At 45.9% G+C, this 22,462-nt stretch overlaps 1 protein-coding gene across 3 annotated transcripts in view; it reads left to right on the plus strand.

Moving 5' to 3' along the window:
• The window catches only part of NEURL4 (neuralized E3 ubiquitin protein ligase 4), a 1,090,504-nt gene that overhangs the window by 194,853 nt on the left and 873,189 nt on the right, over positions 1-22,462 (plus strand). The gene's annotated exons all lie outside the window — the stretch shown is intronic.

The following is a 22,462-nucleotide window of genomic DNA, read 5'->3' on the forward strand; positions in this document are numbered from 1 at the left end:
GGAAATAATGTGTCACTGCAAAAGCCGAATATTAAAACCGTTCTAAAGTGGGAGTTTCCCATTCCGGTCCTCTCGCCCAAGCTGTGTTTTGATTTTCCTCTTAATTGTTATGGGTCCTGGATCCTAATCTGTGTTCCTCCCGAGCACAGCGAAAAATAGCCTAATTCTTTCTCCCAAGCTCTGCGGATGTTCCCCTACCCATTCTTCGTGCCCCTCCCCATGGCCCACTCTCCTGCCGAGTAGGGAACGTTCTTGGATACATTATTCTTTCTTCAATTTTACCCACAGCCTTGGTTTACTCTCCTGCCAAGGACTGTGCTTTCCACTCGTACATGTAAAGTTCGTATTTCTCTTTATTAGTGTTTGGTGTGGGTTCCCCCAATATGGGTCCCATACCCCCTTTACTTGGTTACTCTGTTCTTTTTCTGATCTTTCTTCAAGCCACAGCCTTGGTTTTTTCTCCGTCCAAGCTCTGTGCATGCCACTAGTATCTGAAAAGTTTGTACTCCCCTTTATTATTGGTCGGGGTATATCTTCCTAATGTGGGTCCCAGACCCCTTTCACTAGGTCACTCTGCCCTGTGGGTATTCCTTCGGTCCTTGACTGTGGTCTTAAAGCACTCTCTAGGTCTCTCCAACCCTAGGACTAGCCACCCTTGTACCTCCTAGGGTTTTGGCAGTTTTCCTCCAGTTGTTTGCGAGTGTCCCTGGCGCTCCTGCGGCTTTCCTAGCTCACTGGGACCTTCCCTGGTCTTTAGTGCATCTCAGTTGCAGCTTGGCGGCCGTTTGGAGGCACTCCAGCAGTTTTGGTCACCGGCGGGTCCTTTCTCTCTCCTCCAGTCCCCTTTCTGCATTGCAGGCCCCCCCGAGTGTACTTCCTTCCTGGGTGCTGTCTGTCTCTATGTTCTGTGGTCCTGTGCGTCGCTGGAAGCTCTCGGTACCTGCTGAGCCGACAGTGAAGATGCCATCATTCCATTCCCTCGCTGTTTTGACTGACAGCTAACCAATAGGTTACTTGATAGGCTACAATGTACACATTTGTTCTTGTCGGTGATCTGCATAACTCACGGTTTCCTCCCCTTCCCAGTAAGGACATTGGGTAGTGTGAAATTATAAGGGTTTGAGGGAAGCTGGGATGGTTAAAGAGATACTGGGTTCTCCTAGGATGGTCACAATTTTCAATGGGGTCCTCCCCATGAGATCCTCCTGCTGAGTACCACCACCAGGTGGATTCTCAGGTAGCAGCATCATCTCCCTGGCCTCGTGGAAAAGGGCTCCCCCCATCAAAAGCAGTGATACCACTTCGGAATTAGTCACAGTACATAGTTAAGCACCACTTCGGTGGCCACTAGCCATAGGCACGGCTGCCCACCCGCACGGATGCCCATCCGCATGCATTCACCTCCATACACCTGACTAAAACACAAAGCACAACCTCTCTGCCATCAGAATACAGCACAAATTCTGTCTAACTGGACACATAACAAGTCTCCTGCACTCTCGCATTCTCCTGACCACCTCTCGCCACCCATCCACATACCTGACCATCATGGGTAGCTTACTGGGGCTTGGCCATCCCACCCAATTTCCTATTTGGCCAAATGCACACGCGTATTCTGAGCCTTCTCACAATTTTCCCATTGTTGGGGGGAGTTTTCCTGAAGTTGCACTTGGAGGGAAAACTTTAGTAATTTCTCCCAGTGGTTTGAATATCCCCAACTCAAGGACCTTAGAGTGGCAGAGCAGTCAGGTTTATCTTAAGAGGAAGATGTGAGCTGTAGGTAAGTACACTGAATCTAGCTAGCAATGCACATCAAAGAATCACTGTTAAATACTTGGCACAATACATCAACACACATCGGTTGACTTTACAATACTTTCAAAAGACCACTTCTTAGTTGGTAGTTGCTAAATGTGCACAATTGTTACAGGAGTTTGACAGGTCTACCGTATTATCGGTGATTACACACCCACAAAGTAATACTGTAATTGTATTTAGTCAGCATACACATATGCTGTCTAAATACAAATACTGTAGTGATCTTTGGGAAGGAAAACAGTTGGTCATTGTTATCCTTGTAGAGCGTCTGGTTTTAGAGGTGGATTCCCTGCACAGCAAGTCTTTTTTAAAGTTCAAAACGCAACCCTAGATAAAAGGCAGTTCGGAGATGCTTAAGGTCTTGAAAAGCAACAGAAGTCAAAAGTTCCTCTGGATACTTTCTTGTCTCTCGGAAAGAGGATACAAGAAGACTTGACCAACGTTGGAGATCCTGTCAAAGGACTCGCTAAAGGGACACAAGCAGCGGCTTCGGTCAGAGGTAAGAGTGGGTTGCCTGGACATTTCTACTTGTACTCCAATTTACTGGAGCGACTTTCTGGAATCAGGTAAGCAATACCTTTTGCCCCACAGTAACTTAGGTTTGAAGAAAACATTTGTGGTGGATGCGCCGCGATTTTGAAATGGGCAGCAGGTCTCCTGATATTGGGGTTCCTTAGCTCTGGAAACTCACAGGACCTCAGCAGATGGCTTAAAACAAAGTTTGTCTTGGGACTGTTTGTTTCCACCAGTCAAAGGGAAGGGGTCCTCTTCGGAGTTCCTCTGTTGCACAGAAAACTGGGTCAGGACAGCAGTGGTCGCTTCACGGCGCTGCAAAGGGTCTGCCGGCATCTCTGGTCATCTTCCGTTACTTCAGCTTCCAGTGGTCGATTTGCCTTTCAGTCCAGGAGCCTCACTTTTTATACAGTTCCAGCATTCACTCCTCTGCAGTCTTCCTCAGCAGTTTACAGAAAGGGGTGTTTGGCTCTTCAGTTAGGACAGCCAGACCCCCAGTTGGAGCTGATTCCATTCAGGCACTCTGGCAGACAAAGAGCAGGGGAGTGAAAAAACTCATCCCCCACTTCCTGCCTGGCTAGACTCACTGGAGCTTAGGTGGGGACACCAAAGGTTTCTGGCTAAAGGCAAAACACTCACACAGGCCTCATTCTCCCAGGACGGTCGAAGTAGGGCTGACACAGAACCCCCACGCTAGAAATGGCGACCAAAGAAAGAAGTCACCAAGTATGTGCTTGGGTGACCCTGTTGTGCACTACCGGAGCAATGGACATAGCTTGTGGTAGAAAATTCACACAATAGTTGGTAGAACACGCCCACAACCGCCAGCCATAACTAGAAGGTTACCTGTGACTAAAAAGTCACAGGAGCAGAGAGAAGAGGCATACTAAGTATCCTCTTGGAATGCCATATAAGGTGTGGTGTGCAAATCTCTCAGAATATAACTTTTTAGGAGAGATACTAAGTGTCTCTCTATCCTTAAACTGTTTTTACTCTAAGATATAGAATATCATTGCAAAGGAAAACCAGCAACACTGTACATAAGGAGCTGTGTGCTACAAAAGTGAAATACCAGATGCCTTAAAAGAGATATGGAGGAAAGTAGACTCCATAGGACAGTAAAACAGAAAACAGGGTTCCAAAAGACAGAGCCGATACGAATGAATGATTGGTAAAAGTCTCCACTCCTTCAGGATATAGAGAAAAAGGTACAGAATAAACTTACCTGTCACAACTAATCCTCAAAAGGTTTTCTGAATCAAATTTTCCTAAAGTAGTTCCATTAAATGGAAAAATGTGGGGTGAATGGGTAAAAACTCAAACTGGGACCTGTAGTTGTGTTGGGTAAGAATTTGTAGAGTCCAACTGGCGTGGGACTTTACAAGACTTATCTCTTGGTATTAGGTAACCCACCTTTTTAATATAGGCCTGTACTACACTAGTTTGTACAGTGACTGAGCAACCAGTGCAAGCGCCAAGCCCTCAAAACATGGCAGGCCAATCCCTGTGACGCCACCAAAAAAGACTTTCTGCATATTACTAAAAAGTACAAATGTGCTATATTTCAGGCTAAGTCTGAAACATACAATAAACGTATTCTGGAAGCCAACTCCCACTCAAAAGAACTTTTCACCATCTTTAAAGAGCTCACTATCCCCCCCAATCTGCACAGATGAGACTGTTAATGATGAAGCCTGGTGCAATAGCATCCAAACAGCGATGTTAAATAAAATAGACCTTCAAAATAAAATAGCAGAACATTTCAAGGCTTTGCACCCCCAACAGACCCCTGTCGCCAATCCCACTAACGACCAGCACGCCTCCAAATTCAATTTCTCGCCAATCAGCGAAGCAGATGTTCTCCTAATCCTTAAACAGATTAAACCATCTCAATGCAAAGGCGATATATGCCACCCTAACATCATTAAAGAATGCGCAGCACCCCTCACACCGATCATCACAGCATTCATCAACGCCTCATTCAAGACGGGCATAGTCCCTCATAGCCTTAAAGAGGCCTGGGTGCGTCCGCTCTTAAAGAAACCAACCCTGGACCCTGCCCAACCCAACAACTACCGACCCATCACAACGGTCCCATTTCCACCAATTACGCCGACGATACCCAAGTACTCCTCCCACTCACAGGACTCTACCATCAAGACACAGCCACCCTCCAGAACATTTACGCCACCATCCAAGCTTGGATGGCCACAAACGGCCTATGTCTTAACGGAGACAAGACCGAAATTCTCATCCTTGGTCAAAAATCCTCACTCACTAACCTAGACCCACTATACACCAACTTCTCCATAGACAATTGCATCATCCCAGTTCTACCCTCTGTAAAAACACTAGGAGTACACATTGACGCTACACTCTCCATGGACAAACAAGTCAACTCCATTGTCTCTGCCTCCGCTCTGAGCACTAAGCTCATCAATGCCATCAAACCTTTCCTAACCAAAGACAATTGCCTCTCTATCGCCAGAGCCACCATTGGAGCTAAACTAGATTACTGTAATGCGTTACTAGCTGGCACCTCCAATTCCAATCTCATTAAACTCCAAACAACACAAAATAATGCTCTAAGAGCAGCTCTCAATATACCAAAAAGGAACCACATTGCACAAGCCAGAAAGGCAGCACACTGGCTACCTGTCAAAGATCGCATCACTTTCAAAATACTCACCACTGCACACAAGTGTATCAACCTGACCGCACACTCCTACCTGTCTGACACCCTAGTCAGATCTCGCTCCTCCAGACCAACTAGGCAATGCCACTCCAACCAGCTCAGGGTCCCACGCATCAAACGAGCTAGAGCAGGAGGAATAAGCTTCCCCTACATTGCCCCTAAGCTATGGAACGCACTACCTAGCACACTCAGAGCAGAAACTTCTCTCATTGCCTTCCGAAAAGAGCTGAAAACTATCTTGTTTAACTAATTCCTCTTCTAGTTCGCCACGCCCTCCTCTTTGATCTCCTCTCCCTCTTCCTCCCTGTAGCTATTTCTCGCTTTCCTGCAACTAAGTAATGATTTCAATGTATGCACAACTAGCCATTTCTCATAGCTGCAATCTTCTCATGCAACTAATAAATGACTTCAATGTATGTACAACACATCATATCTGTAACAAGCGCCACGATGCCTATGGGCTGCATGTGCGCTAAACAAATGCGAATAAATAAATAAATAAATAAACCAGGCTTATCTTAAAAGGGGTAATGTGAGCTGTAGAGCTGTACAATGAAATCTGTGAATACAGGCATCCAAGTAAACACTTACACACTTAAAGTTATAGTATAAATATTTTTTTTATATATACACAAGGATACTTAGACAATCTTTAATAAGCAGCAATTAATAGTAACATTAATTCCAAAGTTGGGATTTATTTCAGCAAGAGCAATAAAGTAGGTGAGTAAACTTTTTTCTTTTGCTAGCACTTATTTGTGATCACCATTACAATATGGAGTTTCAAGGATGGAAAAGTCAGTTAGGTCATAACAAACCTACATGTAAGTAGAAAAAGAGTTTGATTCTCCCAGAGGGATATAGGCAGTCTTTTATCACAGCAATATTAGTGTTCAACAAATTAATACCTGTAAGGGAACAAGCATGGCCAAAGTCAATAGGTTCAAAAGGGGGGCATTGGGGAGCCAGGACAGCCAAAATCAATGGGCTTTTCAAAGTTCTGATGCTCTCTTCGTAAAAAAGGTTTTAAAATAGTCAGTAGTTCAGTAGAAAATCAAAGAAGCCCAAGAGGAGTACTTCCCAGCTTGGGGAGTACTATTTTAAACCCTTTTGAGTTGACCTCAAGTCACCTGCACAAGCTGGGAGGCCAGTGCAGGTGAGTTGAGATCAACTCAAAGGGTTTACACTAGTACTCCCCAAGCTGGGAAGCATCACAATTGGCAAAAGGTAGATGTACCCCTATTGGTTCCAGCTGGATTCCTTCCTGTTGCAGTCCCTTGTTCCTGGTCCTTGGTCGTGGTGACGAAATGGAGGACGTCTGGCAGGCTTCTGAGGCAGCACCCAGCAATGGATTCTCCTTGATTCAGCAGCCTTTTGTGGTTTTGGCGCCTTATTCTCAGCACCAAAGAAGAATGAACAGCTGCAATTGGAAGTTACTTTATCCCTCGGTCCTTGACTCTGGCGAGGGGATTCTGAATTTACTTGATTCCTCCGTCCTGCGAGAACTCTGGTTGACGATTTCCAGCTTATGTAGGGTTCTTTGGATGCCCACAAAGTTTTGCTCGGATTCGCACTTCCGAAGAAAATGCACTCAGTGATAGTCGGGGGTCTTCGGGCATCGGGAGTTGCGCCAAAATGAAACTTGTCTTAGGGCTAGTTGGTCCCACCAGCCCAAGGAAGGAAGTTGTCCCATGAGGGTCTTCCTAGTCGAGACAAAAATGGGGTCAGCACAGCTGCAGTGCTTCACTGGGCACTTCACGGTCCAGGAGGGTGCTGCTGTCGTCTCTTCACATCATCTTCGTCGGATGTTGTCCTCCAGTGGCCAACTCTGCCTCTAGTCCATAAACCTCGCCTTTAAAGCAAGTTCCCATTCATTCACAGCCCTAGGCTGCCAATAACCCAGCAGGGTGGCTGTCCTACCGGACAGCCAGCCTGCCAATCAGAACTGGTTTCGCTCAGGCACACCTTGAGATCAAGGAAAGGGAAGATCCGGAAATCCCCCCCCCCCCCCCCCTTCTCACTTCCTGCCTTTCCAGACACACACAAGCCTGGGCGGGCTTCAGGGCGAAGCCCGCTAAAGGCAAAATTCAAAAAGGACTCCAACCCGATTCAAACAGAGTACAAGTTCAGAAGGAACTAACAAGAAATGGTGAAAAAAGAAGGCTGTGGCCATTTTGGGAAAATGGTCACCCTTGGGTGCTGTACTGCAGCTGAGAAATCAGCCTGCAGATACATGGCACAAGGTAGTAAAAAAGAAACCACTGCCACCAGCCATTCAAGTTAGTGTAACAAAATGTTACATGAGAATTGGGATATTGAGTAACTATGTAAACCGCCAGCACTGTGTGGTGTGTGCTAGGACCGCAAAAGAAAATGTAAGTATGACAAAAGTCATCTTACTATTCTTCGCAACAGTAGGTCATCCAAGAAAATGTATTTAAACAAGTCCAAGGGATTTCTCAGTCGCACTGCACAAAAGGTGCTGTGTGTCACAATGCAAAAAGCAGATGCCTATGGAGTTTACCAGACTCCATTAAACAGTGAGAAACACAAAATCCTAATCAGTAAAACACATGAGAGAATGGGGGAAAAGTCCCACTCACCCAGGAGTAGAAATTAAAAAGCTGTGAGTTCAGCAAAAGAGCTGGGGGTCTCTAAGGTTAAAGGGAGTTGGCACAGAAATGAAAATTCTGCCTAACGAGCTGCCTTCCAGATGTAGGAACTCTTAGTTGAGGGATCAGGTGGGTCCTTTGCACTGGGTTCTTTAGCTTAATCCCTTGGTTAATTCACACAATCTCTCGCTTCGTTATTTCGTCTGTTGTCCAAACCTCAGTTTCTCTTACGCTTTCCGTGGGGTATTCTCACCTCTTACTTTATGGCTCTTTTCTCTTCACTTTTTCCCTCTTCTATTCAGGGGACTTACTTCTGGCATGATTTCTGTACCAGGGTCTTATGGAAGAGGTGCCTTGGCCTCTAACCATGCTTCGGAGGCAGGCCTTCTTTTCCACCTTTTAGGCTTAGGTGGACTGCAGGAGGAGTCCTTTTATCTGAGAATCGAGCTTTGAGCAAGCCCATCATTTGTAAGGGTCTGCACCATTCAAACAGCCAGTGGCTATCCAATAGTGGATAGCTACAGGTCACCACTGAAATGTGGATTGTGACTAGAAAGTCCCAGGCCCTTCCTCTGGCGCGCACACACAACACCACTTAGCCGGCGAAAGCCTCAGCTTTCCTCAGGAAAGGAGGAAAGGGATTTCCATATAAGGCATTCGGACAATATGGCCAAATAACATGCAAAAAACCTTGTGCTAGCCACCTTTTGAGTAGCCATTTGCGGTAAGTGCACAAGTAATTTAAAAAAAGAGAAACGGTCAAAAAAATCACAGCTGCTCACTATCTTGTCTTACGCACATTATAAAAATAACCAATAAGCCAATATATAAAAAGCTATACAAAGTATCCTAACTGCACTTCAGTGTAAGGTGATGTGTGCAATTATAACAATAAAGGAATTCATAAAGAGAGAAATCAGTACTGACCGTCTTTAGGACTAGTCAGTTTCCCCATAGGAATTGGCACAACAGGCAAGTGAAGTAAAAGCAGAAGGCTGTACTTACCCAGATAAAGTCAAGACGGGGTTCAATACTAGCAAACTCAAAGGGTGTCCCATAGTATTATGTGGGAAAGGTGCAAAAAGAAAGTCTCTCCTAACAATTGATGTACCAATCTCTCGGTGAGCTCTCTTGAGGACCGCTCAAGTAAGCGCTGGGCCCACTATGCAAGGCAACTAGAGGCCATGGACATCGAGGGGACATTCAGCAATGGCAGCAACGCCGCCGAATCGAATGGCGAGGGGAAATGGGTGGCTTTGGGCACCCGCGCACAGACCCCCGACGCTGAAGGACTGGCCGGCGGCCACGTTGTGGGGACAACACCCGCCGGCAAGACCGCTACACAGTCTGCTACCAGTAAGCACATCAGCCCCGGCCGTGACTGGACACGTGTGTCGAGCAATCGGCATGGACGACACCTCGAGAGCGGTCCAATGAATCTTTGTTCTCTGGGCTTCCCGTTCGCCTAATGGCAAGGCCCAACTGTCTTCGGTTGAGAAAGGTGTCACCCGATCAATAGACCCCGAGGCCCAGTCGTCGGATGACTATACCGCCCAGTGCCCTCAAGAGGCTAGACACGAGTCTAACCGTACACCGGATATTCGACGCCCTTCTTCGAATCCTGCCTCCGAAACTCGACGCGAGGCGTCAAAACTCTTGGAAACTCCTAAAAATGTGGGGAAACACTCCTCCAGCCATTGGGGAGGGGATACACAACAGAAAATGACATCTGCAGGTCCCCATGTTCATAAGGAGAAGCATAAAGCCTTTAAGTAACGGGGGAAGTCCAAAGTTTCGAAACCTACACCAAAAACTAAGGACATTCCTCCCACTGCTGATGGTATGGGCACTGAGGAGGAACCAGAACCCATTTTTATTCCTAGCTCTAAAGAGTGGAGCTCAGAAGATATTGCTAGGGTCATGAAAAGGTTAACATTCATGGCTAACTTTTATGAAAAAGACCCTAACTACTTTCGTAGTTACTCTTATACCCCTCCTACCTCTGCCCCTTCTGAGTCAAAGGTAACACCTGAGTCCTCTCTAACCCCCTACTAAGAAACTCTGCCTAGAAGCCCCTTTCTAGGGCTTGATCACAGACCCCTTCTCGGTGGAACCTTACCACCCTGATTCCTATTGTGACGAGACAGAGCCTCAGTTTGTTGAGGACCAAGTGGGATATCCTTATTATCGGGATGAGAAGACCAGGAGGAAGAAGATGAAGCTGAAGCTTACAACATTGGCTCACCGATTCCTAAAGCCCCCCCCCCCTTCCCGGTGCATGACTAGCCTGTAGACAACCAACCCCTCCTTAATGAGGTGCTGGCTAACTTGGCTGCCCACTTATGTATTGACACACAGGGTGTTCAGGAAAACAGGGATTTCGCTGAGGAAATCCTAGGGGATTAAAAAGCTATTACTCAGGCTATCCCATTACTAAAGTCCATCCACGCAGGCTTTATCCCTCGCTGCAAACCCCAAATCTCACTTGAGCGGTTAATCAGGGGGTCGAGAAATTGCGGGCCGCACCCTCCGATTTCCCCTGTACATTAGGGGTCAATTAAAACCTGATTCCCTGGTCGTGACAACCTCCAGGAAGAGGGCAGGCACCTTGCTTGCTTCCTCGGAAGTACCTCCGGATAAGGAGAGCAAACGTCTATATGGCGTGTGAAGGGAAGTTGCCTCCACTGCAGCCTATCGGGCAAGAATTGCCAACAGTACCAACCTTTTGGCAAGCTTCAATTGCCATCAGTGGGAAGAAGTGGCCGCTTTAGTTTCCTCCTCACCCGACCCCTTAAAGAGCCAATAGGCTCGGGTGGCAGCAGAGGGGAGATCTGTGCCAGGCTGCATATTAAAAACTAATTTTGATGCAGCAGATAATGCTGGGAGGTTAATTGCCGAGGGCACTGTTATCAAGCATCACGCTTGGCTTAGGCAGTCAGGTTTCAAACCTGAAACCCAGGCAACCCTAATATATATGCCTGTGGAGCCGAATGTACTATTCAGCAAGGCAGTTGAGGAAGCCCTAAAAACGGCTATGGATGAGTACGAGACCCTGAAATCTCTTGGCCAACTCACCAACAAACCCTCTGGACAGATTGTGTAACAACAATTTTTGCCGCTTTCGGAGCCAAAATTCCCAAAGGGGTTCCAATTATTATTACCAAAATCAAGGCACTTCATGGGGTAACAACCAATCGTCACAGGGCTACCCCAGAGGGCAGCGTAGGGGTCACACTCAGGGTAGAGGCAGCCCCGCCAGAGGTGGTACGCCACCCAACAAGCAGTGACGTTCCACTTTGGGTCCCCTCCCATGCATCCCTAGTAGGGGGTGGCGCATTTCCACCTTCACGCACGCATGGGAGGGGATCACTTCGGACAGATGGGTGCTGTCCACAGTGTCCGGAGGATACTGCATAGAGTTGCTAGGGTGCCACCACGACCATCCACCGCTACAAGAGTACACTCGCTGGAACATCAGAATATCCTCCTCGAGGAGATCGCTGTTCTGCTAGCAAAGGACGCCATTGAAGTTGTCCCGGTCAACCAGCTAAACTGGTATTTATTCAACCTACTTCCTTGTGCCAAAAAAAGATCTGACAATGCGCCCAGTATTAGATTTGCGCCCTGCAAACAAGTATGTCAAGCCACAAAAAATTCTGCATGACTATACTACAAGAGGTACTCCCTCTACTAAAAAAGGGGATTACATGGCAACATTGGCTATGAAAGATGCTTATTTTCATATTTCAATGTTCCCAGCGCACAGAAGATTCTTGCATTTCAAGATAGACAACCAGCACTACCAATTCAAGGTGCGGCCCTTTGGAATAGCCTCTGCTCCAAGGGTATTCACCAAAGTACTGGCGGTGGTGGCGGCGGCGCACCTACGCAGGGAGGCAATCCCAGTGTACCCTTACCTGGACGACTCTCATTACAGGGGAGTCCCCCCTAATTTGCAGACTAAACATCCAAACAACAATCAACCTCTTCTTCCAATTGGGCTTCTCAATCAACGAGAAAAAGTCAAGCTTGGTGCCAATCACCTCAAAACAGTTCCTAGGAGCTGCCCTAAATACCCAAAAGGCGTTGGCCTTTCCTTCAAAGGAAAGAATTTGAAATTTGTTGCTGCAAATTCCCCAGTATCAGGCCGGTCGCCAACTAAGGGTGCGCAAAGCTATGCGTTTGCTAGGCATGATGGCATCTTGCCATTTACCTGGTTCCCCGCGCGCCTTTGCATGCGACCCACGTAGGAATGGTTGGCCAACAGAGGTCTCAGGCAAGTGGTCAGTGGGATGATCTAGTGGTCGTTTGCCAACACTAGTACAGAGTCTTCGCTGGTGGACAAGAGAGAATCTTACGAAGGGGAAACCCTTCTACGATCCAGAGATACAGGCCGTTGTCACAACAGACGCCTCCCTGGCAGGGTGGGGAGTTCACTACCTTCACCACACAGCTCAGGGTCTCTGGTCTAACACGTTGGATCAGAACCACATCAATCTGCTAGAACCTCTGGCAGTCTTCAGAGCGCTTCGGGCATTCAAATTCCTCCTATCCAACTAGTCAGTGCAGATCCTAACAGACAGCACGACTGCAATGTTTTACTTAGACAAAAAGGGGGCACTCGTTCTCAAAATCTGTCCAAGCTTGCACAGAAAATTCGGAAATGGGCACTCAAACGGAAGGTTTACCTGTCATTCCAACATGTTCCGGGGGAACTCAACTCGCTAGCAGATGCTCTGAGCAGAGATCCCCCCCAGAGAAACCAAGCGGGTGATCCTTATTACACGAGTGGCGACTACACGAAGATGTTTCCCCACTATAGACCTATTCGCCACAAGCGAAAACAGGAAATGCCCAAACTTTGCCTCCAGGTTCCCCCAGCCAGGCTCCAAGGGGAACGCCCTATGGATGAATTGGTCAGGGATATTTGCCTACGCTTTTCCACCAACCCCTCTGATGAGGAAAGTGGTGAACAAGATCCCCAGGGAACCGATGACTCTCCTCCTGGTTGCTCCTATGTGTGCGAGAACCATGGTGTCCACACCTACGCAAACTGGCGGTGTGCGACCCCATCAAACTACCGTGCCGGTACAACCTACTATCCCAGCATGAGGGGCTTGCAGTGCATCCTCAGCCCAACTCGAACTTGGCAGCATGGCTCCCGAAGTCAGAGTTCTGATATCTCAATTTACCGCAGAGATGTATGGATATCTTGAAAGAGTCAAGAAAACCAAACACGAGGCACTGTTATTATGATAAATGGAAACTATTTGTAATTTGGTGCCAGAATAAGCAAATCAGCCCCGTTGATTGTACTCCTTCTAATGTTCTAACCTATATGCTCCACTTACTGGATGCAGGGTTAGTGTTTAACTCACTATAGGTACACCTGGCAGCTTTGTCAGCCTAAACCACTTCCCTTAACAAGGTGTTATGGTGGAAGGTACCAGTCGTCAAAGCATTTATGGAAGGGGTAGAGGGACTCCACCCTCCAATCTATTCCACCACCAGGTTGGGACCTTAATGTGGTACTCGCTAAGCTCATGGGACCACCATTTGAGTCCATGCACAAGTCTAGTCTCAGACACCTGACTTATAAAATTGCCTTCTTAGTAGCCATCACCTCCATAAGAAGGGTCAGTGAAATCCAAGCTCTGTCAGTGCAGGATCCTTTCTTTACAATACATAAGGACAAACTGGTATTACGCACTCACCCTAGGTTCTCACCTAAGTTCACTTCCAAATTCCATGTTAACCAGTCTATTGAGCTACCGGCTTTCTTCCAGGAACCCAAGAGCTCTGCTGAGGTAAAACTCCCCACACTAGATGCTTGTATCTGCTTAGATTCACATGCGCCAGCCCTTCCTCCCCTCTGAGAGAAGGCTTATGGATGCTTGTAGTCTTATCTGCTTGGATACTCTGTACTCCCGCTACTCCTCATGCTACCACATGTCAGAAAAAATACAATCTGAGGGTCCTACACGCGTGAGGGATCATGGGTACAAGGGACGTGTCACGAGGGATAGTATTACTGGCACGCCCTATTCGATGTCCCTTTTCGAGTTTCGAAAAACAAACTAATACTAGATGTCAGCCTGTGCACAGCATGTGAATCTAAGCAGATACAAGCATCAGAAATAAGATTACAGTGAGTAATGTATCATACATCTATATTGTGGGAATTCATACTTTCTCCCCAAGGGGGATCTCCCTGTCCCTCTGTCCCCCTGTTAGGAACTCCCTACACCAGAAACCATGATGGCATATATGGGACTGTCAAACCATAACATCTATCAATACTTAGATGAGGAAGAAGCTAACCGATGCTATTATTTGGAAGAAAAACAGTCTGTCTGTTTAAGCCGAAATATCCAATCCACTGAGACGAGTGGATTGAAATAATAAGACTCGCCAGACATAAAGCACGAAGGACGAGAAGCGAGAGAAGTTGTTGCCAAGCAGGGCAGGTCCCCTGGTTACGTGATGCAAAGAGGAGGTGTATATGCAATGGGACCCAGAGCCCGCAAAATAAAAACTTGGTTGCAGATAGCAAGGAGAATGCTGAGAAGCCAGTGCATCCGTGATGCTGAGAAGGAACAAGATAAGTGGGGCTTACAAAGCAGAGAGCCTGAGAAGGTGCAAGCTGATGCAGGCTTCAGATGTGGTGGTGGTGTGAAAGCTGGAGGATCGTGGTGGGCAGCAGGGCAGGCCTGTTAAATGGGCTGGATACTGCCACTGGAAAGCCGCAGCAAGCTTCTTGCTCCTAGTTATCCTACCGAGAGCAGACGAATGAAGACTAAATGTGAGAGACGCTGAGGTAAATGGTATGGCTATGCGGTGGAGAAGCAAAGACGTAATGAAGCCTGTCGGAAGCCCAGAGTTTTTTCCATAGAGTAAGGTAATGGGAAACCTGGGAGGCATGGGCCAGATCCCAAATGAACATTATTTAAACTGGCTAACTCGTCTCAGTCATACTGAGAAATCTGTGAGAGGACGTTTGTAGAAACTGAACTTTTACAGTCTGAGAAAGAAAACTATACCATTCCCTGAAGGAGACTTGGTGAATTCCTTGATAACCCTGAACTGTATGAATGTAAGAGAATGAGATAACTTATCCTGGAAAAGAGAAACTTGAAAGTAAGACGAGCACAACATCAATATTCATGAATGTGAATGATCTTAATCAAAGATCAAGTGGCACAGCGAGTAGGGCGCTCGCTTTGACATCCGTGCAGAGCCTGTTAACGCAGGTTCGAATCCCGGCGGGGTCAAACTCAGCCTTTCATCCTACCGAGGTCGATAAATGAGCACCACACACCGTGGATAATAAGCCGCGCTCAGATACCGGAGGGTTCGTAGCGCTATATAAATGCCTAATTATTATTAAAGAGAGAACGATATAGAGTTAATTGAAGGACTGAGCCCTAAAAAGAATATATCTCTACCTTGCCAAGCAGAGAGAATCGATTTGGTAGCCAAAGGAGACAAATGGGAAGGTGAGAAAGCGAGTAGACAAAGAGTGGAAGCCTGGAGTAGTCTTGAGGATGAATCAATCTGAATCAAGGACGCGTGGGTCAAAGTAGGAAATAAGTGTGCCAATTTCATAAAAATACTTTATGAACTGTTAAAAAAAGTGACTAAAGAATCTGGAAAGATCATAAATCAAGATAAGAACGGAAAGCACCAAGCAGGAGAAGGGATTCCTTTTCCTTCCCTTTTGCTTTTGTTAAATTAGTGACTGGGTCAGATAGGTAGTTTGGACGTTGGACCTATTCTTTTGGACATTGAGAAAGGCAACTTGATGAAATACTTTAGTTAGTCCTTTACATAGGGAATCCCCTATGGTGGGAGATGAACCACAAAAAAGTTTAGTAAACTTGCACCAAATTAATCTGAGTGACCACACAGAATTGCTGCAAATAATTCTCAATTAAACCTGTTGTTGGGCCGGATTGGGTCCAGTTGGGCAACAGTTCCCGAATTACACTAGGATGGTTCTGACCGATTTTAAAGTTGAACCGCCCAGACCACATGTCACCACAGAGAAGGGGCGAAGAAAGCCCCAGTTTTTAGGTAGCATGCATGGTTCCATGAGGAAGAATCCGCTTCAGGAAGGACCCTGTTCGTGAAGGAGAGATAGTTGTAGGCCAAAAGTCGATGGGTTCTATGTTAATTTTTTTGTTTTTGCTGCACTTTTTGCCGAAAATGTTTGTTGAAATGAATCGTCCAATTATTTTTTATTTGAGGGGGTGCCCAATCCCCCCTCCCCTATGTATTCCTTATACACCACCTCAGCCTACCCCTTATATGCCCCCATCCCCCATTTTTCTCTGTTTTTGTCATCAAAACTGTTTCGGTAAAAAGTGCAGTGGAAAAACTAAACTGGGGATGAATGAACATTGTCACAAGTCGATGGCCTAGTCTTAAACTCAAGCTCAGGAATGCATCTGGTGTAGCGGTGAAGCCCCTGAGGAGGCTGGACAGCCAACCCAATGGTTCCGATGTCTTCTGGCAGCGGCTCCTCATACAGATGTTAGCCCTGGTTGGTCCCTCCAGGTCCCACCAGTTCAAGGGTCAAAGCACTGGTGATTTCTTTCTAGGAATGCAACAGCAGCAGGGTTTCATTGCAAGATGGCTCCCAAAGCGATAGGTTTGTTAGCACACATGAAATAGTCATTCTGAGAATAGGGTACTTGACATGTCATTATGCAGTATTAAAAACTAGTGCAAGGGAGTGGAGTGCACTGGAAAAATTGTATAAACATGGTTCAATCCACCATCATGTCCTGTGCACATACAAAAAGTAATCAAAATGTTAGTGAAGACAAAAGGAAAGGGCGTGTGCGACAGAAGGCGGGCGGGTGCATAAGGCAGGGCCAGAGCGACAGAGGCTGTAACTAGAACAACATTTGTTAAGAGTTATGGTTGTTACCTGTTATAATGTGAAGACCATGATCATTGGGAATGGCTATGTTCAGGAATAAACAGTCCAACTGAACAATTTCCCACCAAAAATGGCTGATCACTTTACAAATGTAACCTTAACTGACACCACACCACGACTTCATTGGACTCCCTCTGAACTATAGCATGTATGCAAGCTACTTAAGTGTTCTGAAGTAGTGGTTACTGTCTGTAATGGATACATTGGAGTGTTTTTATTTTCCCCACAGCTTTCCTGTTTTGTTAGTCTGTGTCTGTTGTATTAGTTGTTGGTCCGAGTCTGTGTTTTTATTTATTTATTGCATTTGTTACTCGCCCAGACCCTCACAACGAGGTTACAGACAGCTTAAAATACATACATTAATGGAGCCAGTGTGGCGCAGTTACATGGCATAAAGTAAGAACATGTGATTACAGTTCTTAGCAGAGCAGAATTATATTCATAAATGTAGACCTATTTACAACATGTTGTGGTGGCTAGTTATTATTGGTATTGGTTGAATAGCCAGGTTTTCAGCAATATTTTGAAATTCTTAAGCTATTCCTCATTTTTGATAGTGAGCGGAAGAGTTCCAGTGTTTAGGGGCTAGGTGTTGGAAACTAGCTCCCCTTCACTCTGGTATTTTTGTAGCGGGGTATTGCCAATAGTGAGTGGTTATTAGATCTTAGGGATCTGGTAATTGTTTTTTTGCTGATTGCATGGTTTAAGTATATGGGTGCATTTTCATGGAGGCTTTTGAAAGTGATGCACAGAGTTTTGAATATGACTCTGGCTTGGATGTGTAGCCAATGGTGCTCTCTTCTGGTTTTGGCAATGTGGTCAGTTTTTCTTATTCCAAGGGCAACCCGCAGCGCTTTATTTTGTATCAGTTGAAATTTATTGAATTTGGTGGTGGAGGTACCAAGTAGTAGTACGTTGCAATAGTGAAGTCTGGATAAGATCAAGGCCCTGGCTAGAGTAATGCAGTTGGAAGGTGTCAAAAATTCGCGGCTGAGGGAGATAAGTTTAGAAGTGTATGATGTAGACGATGAAAGTGCGCTGATGTGTTTGGTTAGGGAAAGGTTCGAGTCCAGGGAAACTCCTATTCTCTTTACGTGTTTGAGTACCGGAATGGTGGTGCCATCTATGTTGATGGCAGCGTAGTCTGGATGAAGGGCATTTATTTTGGATTGGGAACTCAAGATGAGAATCTCGGTCTTCTCATCGTTAAGGCAGAGACGGTTTAAAGCCATCCAGTTTTGGATTATAGAGTAGATTTTATTGATGGTAAACGTATCTTGGATGTAGTCCCCTGAGAGGAGGATAAGGATCTGGGTGTCATTTGCAAAGTTAGTGTAGATGACGCCCATATCATCCAGTGCTGAGGAGAGGAGCTTCGTATAAGCGTTATAGAGTGTGGGAGATGGGCAGGAGCCTTGAGGGACGCTTATGGGGACTGGTATGGGATCTGCAGCTTCTTTGCCTAAGGGCACTCTAGAAGTTCGTTCCGCCAGGAAGGCTTTGATCCACGTGGTGGCATTCTTGGAAAATTTAAATCTTTGTCTAGAGTGGAGCAGAGTTTGCTGTGATCCACAAGGTCGAACGCTGCAGATAAATCCAATAGGAGGAGGATGCAGAGTTTTCCTGAGTCTCTGATGGTGTCCGTTTGGATTTTGAGATCTAGTAGGACTGTTTCCGTACTATGGTTAGGGCGCAAACCAGATTGTCTAGTGCCAAGGAATTGGTTCTGTTCCAAATGTGCTTGGACTTGGTTATACGCTATTTTATCCAGAATTTTTGTAAAAACTGAACTGTTATCGGCCTATAGTTCAAGGGCACAGTGGGGTCGAGGGAGGGTTTTCTGAGCAAAGGGGTAACCCAGGCTTCCTTGATGCTGGCTGGGACCAAGTTTTTGTTGAAGGAGGCGTTTATGAATTTAGTTATGATGGGAGTCAAGGTGTGTGCGCATTATTTGACTATTTTCGCTGGGGCGGAATCTCCCTTGCAGTTAGATGCTTTAAGCTTCGATATAGTGTTGAGCACGAGTTCTTGTGAGACTGGCGTGAATTGAAAAGTTGGTTTGGTGTTTTCATTGAGAGTGGGTAGGTGATTGTCGATGGCATGTTTGTCTACTAGGAGTTGTTTTTTAGTTAGGATTTTGTTTTGAATTAGGTTGATCCTGGCAGCATGAGCGTCTTGGATTGTAGGGCACCACTCTTTGCTGGTGTTGGTGCAATTAGTGACTGGTACTGGCTTTTCCAATTCTTTTAGAATTGAAAATAATTCTTTTGAGTCAGATGCAGCTTTGCTGATCTGAGCGTTGAAAGCATTGGCTTTATGGGTGATGATGGCTTTTTTGTAGGTTCTGTTTGCCTCCCACTAGGCTGTTTCGGTTTCTGGTGTGGGATGTTTTCTGTAAGTGTGTTCATGGGCACGTTTAGATCTCCGAGAACGATAAGTTCCTCATTGAACCAGAAGCACAATCATTTTTCTATGCATTGGGTTTTTGTAGTGAGAGGTGCTACTGCGTTAATGGTGGACGTGAGGCAGTTGTGATAGGCCTCTGCTAGTGTTAGGATTGTCATTAGAGATGGACCACGTGTCTAGCACTTTGGAGAGCACTGGTTCTAGGTTTTCCGGTGTGAGATTGCAAAGATTTCTAGTTTCATAAGGATTAGAGTTTTTGGATGTCGTTACGGAAGTTTCAGTAAAGTTGATAAACATAATATTGTGATGGTCTGACCAGTCTAGTGGGGTTGTGGAATCGATGGAGCTGTCCGTGTTGAGCGACAGGATCCAATCCAAGGTTCTTCCTTTGATGTGAGTGGGGGAGTACAGGTAGCTGTATACAACTAATATCTTTCATGGAGGAATGTAATGCCTCTGCTTTGTGGTCATGGCTGTCGTTGAATCCTAAGTTCAAATCTCCCAGGAAGACCCATTTAGTGTTGGGTTTGATCAAGGGTGCTAATAGTAGCGGGATGTCTGTCTCTGGCTGACTGTTGGAGTTAGGAGCTCTATAGATGGCTACTATGTTGATGGTTGTTTACCGTTTATGGGAAGTTTGGCTATCAGTATTTCGTAACCCACTGGGTTTTCAATTGGACGTGATCTTAGTTGGAGTTTGCTCTTTGTGATGATGGCAACACCACCTCTATGTGAATGGATCCTGTCAGTTCTGAGAATAGCGTAGTCTGGAGTGATGGCTATGGTGAGGGGGCCAGAGGCTTGGTGAAGCCATGATTCAGTGACAACTAGTAAATCGAGCTGTGATTCTGTGATGAGGTCATGTACTTCTATGGCATGGGCTCCTAGGGAGTGGGTGTTTAAAAGGGCACTTTGAAGGGTGGTGGGGGGGGGGTTTCTGTGTAGGTTTTTCTTCTATTTCCGCGGCCATAAGTCTAGGGGTAGTACTTGGTTTAGAGTTTTGGGTATGGAGTGGTAGACACTTGGACATGCTTTGGTGGGTGCGGTGGTCAGTAGTGTCATGAGATGTTGTTAAGCAGAATCCTGTGCAGTGCCCTTAGGGACCACTACACACAATTAAGACTACAAGTGGCAATACAAGTTCACCTTTGGTACAAGCCTGTACTACACTGTTGGTAGAAGTAGCGGAGCAGCCAGACTTATCTCAAGAGCAAATGAGCAGTAGTAGAGATTACACCAAGGACTAGAATTACTGTGACTCAAGCAAACACTGACTCAAGATTTTTGGTTAAAGTAAAAGTACATTTATTTTAAAACATCTGTTCACAAAACACTTCACTTCTATTAAATTAAAACCACACGTAAAATACACTACACACAACCAATTCACTTTAGGCAACACAACTCAAGGTAAGTTCCTTTGGTTTTGACAGACCGGTGTTATGAAACAGACGTTACCGGGAATACATATACGATCACTTTTGACAGTAATGACAGTTCTGTCTTACTAAAGATACGCGTACCCGCGGGAAGAAATGTTACCGGGGTAAAACCACACTTAGCACCTGAGTTACCACGAGCGAGTTGGGGGCAAATATCATAGGCAATACTTTTGTCAAGGCAGACAGAATCGGAGAACACTTTCTAACCAGAAGACAAAAGTCAATAGGCCTGCGCCAGTGTCAAGCGGAACAGGGTTCCTGTTGTCGAGGATCACAGTCAGGTAGTTCACGATTCAAGGTTGCCAGGATTAGTTGGATATTGTCAACAGAGGAAGCAAAAGTTATAAGAGGTAAGGAAGACCAGGGCAAGCCTTGGATGAGGAGAAAAGGGTTCACCCTAGTTCCTCTAAGCTGGACACAGTACCTTCTTCTTTGAATAAGCTGGTGCCACAGCAGTTGTTCCTGGTAGTTTCCTGCAGACAATGGGGAAATTAAGTAGAAGGGTATATATAGGACTACCATGAACCACAAGGACTCTTGAGGGTGTGTATCTTGAATAACCGAGGGCCCAGATGTGAGTACTTGGTGCAGTTACTGAAAACCCAATTCCAAGAAAGCAGTGCCCTTTGTTATAACTGTTTATATTTGTTGGAAACATGGTAGAAATTATAGTATGTAAAGCAGGTACGGGTAAAATTATTCACCATAAATAACATTACTTGCACAATTCCGGATGGCCAAAACCCCTCTATACCATGCATGTATTTCGACTCCCAAGGGAGTCGAACACTACTTTGTATCCCCAGACTGCATGTAGAGTCTTAAGCTGGATTTAAATGTTAAAGCTGGGTAACTCTGATCGTAGTCCAGTAAGGAAGCCCATATGTTCATGAATTGGTGAAGTTTACCTTCTTTTGCAGCTGTAACCTTTTCCTCCAGCAGCACGTCACATACTTTAATCCACCATAAGGTGAGATCGGGCCCCTATGGGGATTTCCAGCAGCGAGCAATCGTAATGCGTGCAGCCAGCAATAGTTGAGTAATTAATTACTTTCGTCCTCTCCCCAGATTTAGGATATACCTCTTCACTTGGGGCACCCTAAGAGGACAGTTTCAGAACACATCGGAAGTTTGGTGATGGAGTCTATGACTGCGACAATGCTTTCCCAGGAGGAGTGAAAAAGTGGGCAATCCCACCACATATGACAGTATGTACTTTGCGCCCCACAATTTAGCTATCAAGTGCGAACCATTGATGACTCAAAGTGGTTTAGCTGTACTGGGGAATAATACCAACAAAATAGGAGTTTTAAGGCCCATTTTTTGTTTGTCACGCATCTGGAGGAAGAGTGATTTCTGGCCCAAATATCTAGCCATAATTGATCCTCCAGTGGATGTCCTAAGTCCATCGCTCAACGGCTCAGGTAGCTGAGTCCCTTAGGAGTTTATACTGTTTGGAGACACCTACAGGCCCTGGTCCCACCAGGACAGTTAGTTCAATCGGACTCCAGGCTTGTGTTGCATTTTGTCTTGTCTCTGGGTGTGTGCTCAAATGCAGAGGCTGAGCATATGAAAATCTGACTCCGAGAGACGGAAAGTCACTTTGCAGTCCTTAAACATGCATGGTTGGTCGCCCTCAAATAGCTGGGCTAATGTTTGAAGTCCACCCTGCCTCCAATTTCTTAATGCTTCTGGATGCATTCCAGGAGAGAAGGCAGGGTTGTGAAAAATTAGGGCACGTGGGCTCAAGCCTCTAGTAATCTTTTTCAGTTTCAGAGCCCCATCCCATGCCTTCATGGTGACTTTGAGGCAGAGAGCAGAGGCTGCCATTGTTTTTGTAACGTGTGGGTGACAAAAGGTAGAAAAGGAAGGGGGGGAGAGGGAGTTTGGACTGTTCAATCTCAACCCATTTCGGTAGAGGAGAGAGGGACATCCATGTAAGGTTGTGTGAAATTTAAGCGCCATCCAAATATTTGTGTACAATTTGGAACCCCAAGCCCACCCAACTGGGCGACTCCCATCGGCTTCCTTG

The sequence above is a fragment of the Ambystoma mexicanum genome, chromosome 1p, assembly GCF_040938575.1.
Source record: "Ambystoma mexicanum isolate Mex_15411 chromosome 1p, UKY_AmexF1_1, whole genome shotgun sequence".
NCBI lineage: Eukaryota > Metazoa > Chordata > Amphibia > Caudata > Ambystomatidae > Ambystoma > Ambystoma mexicanum.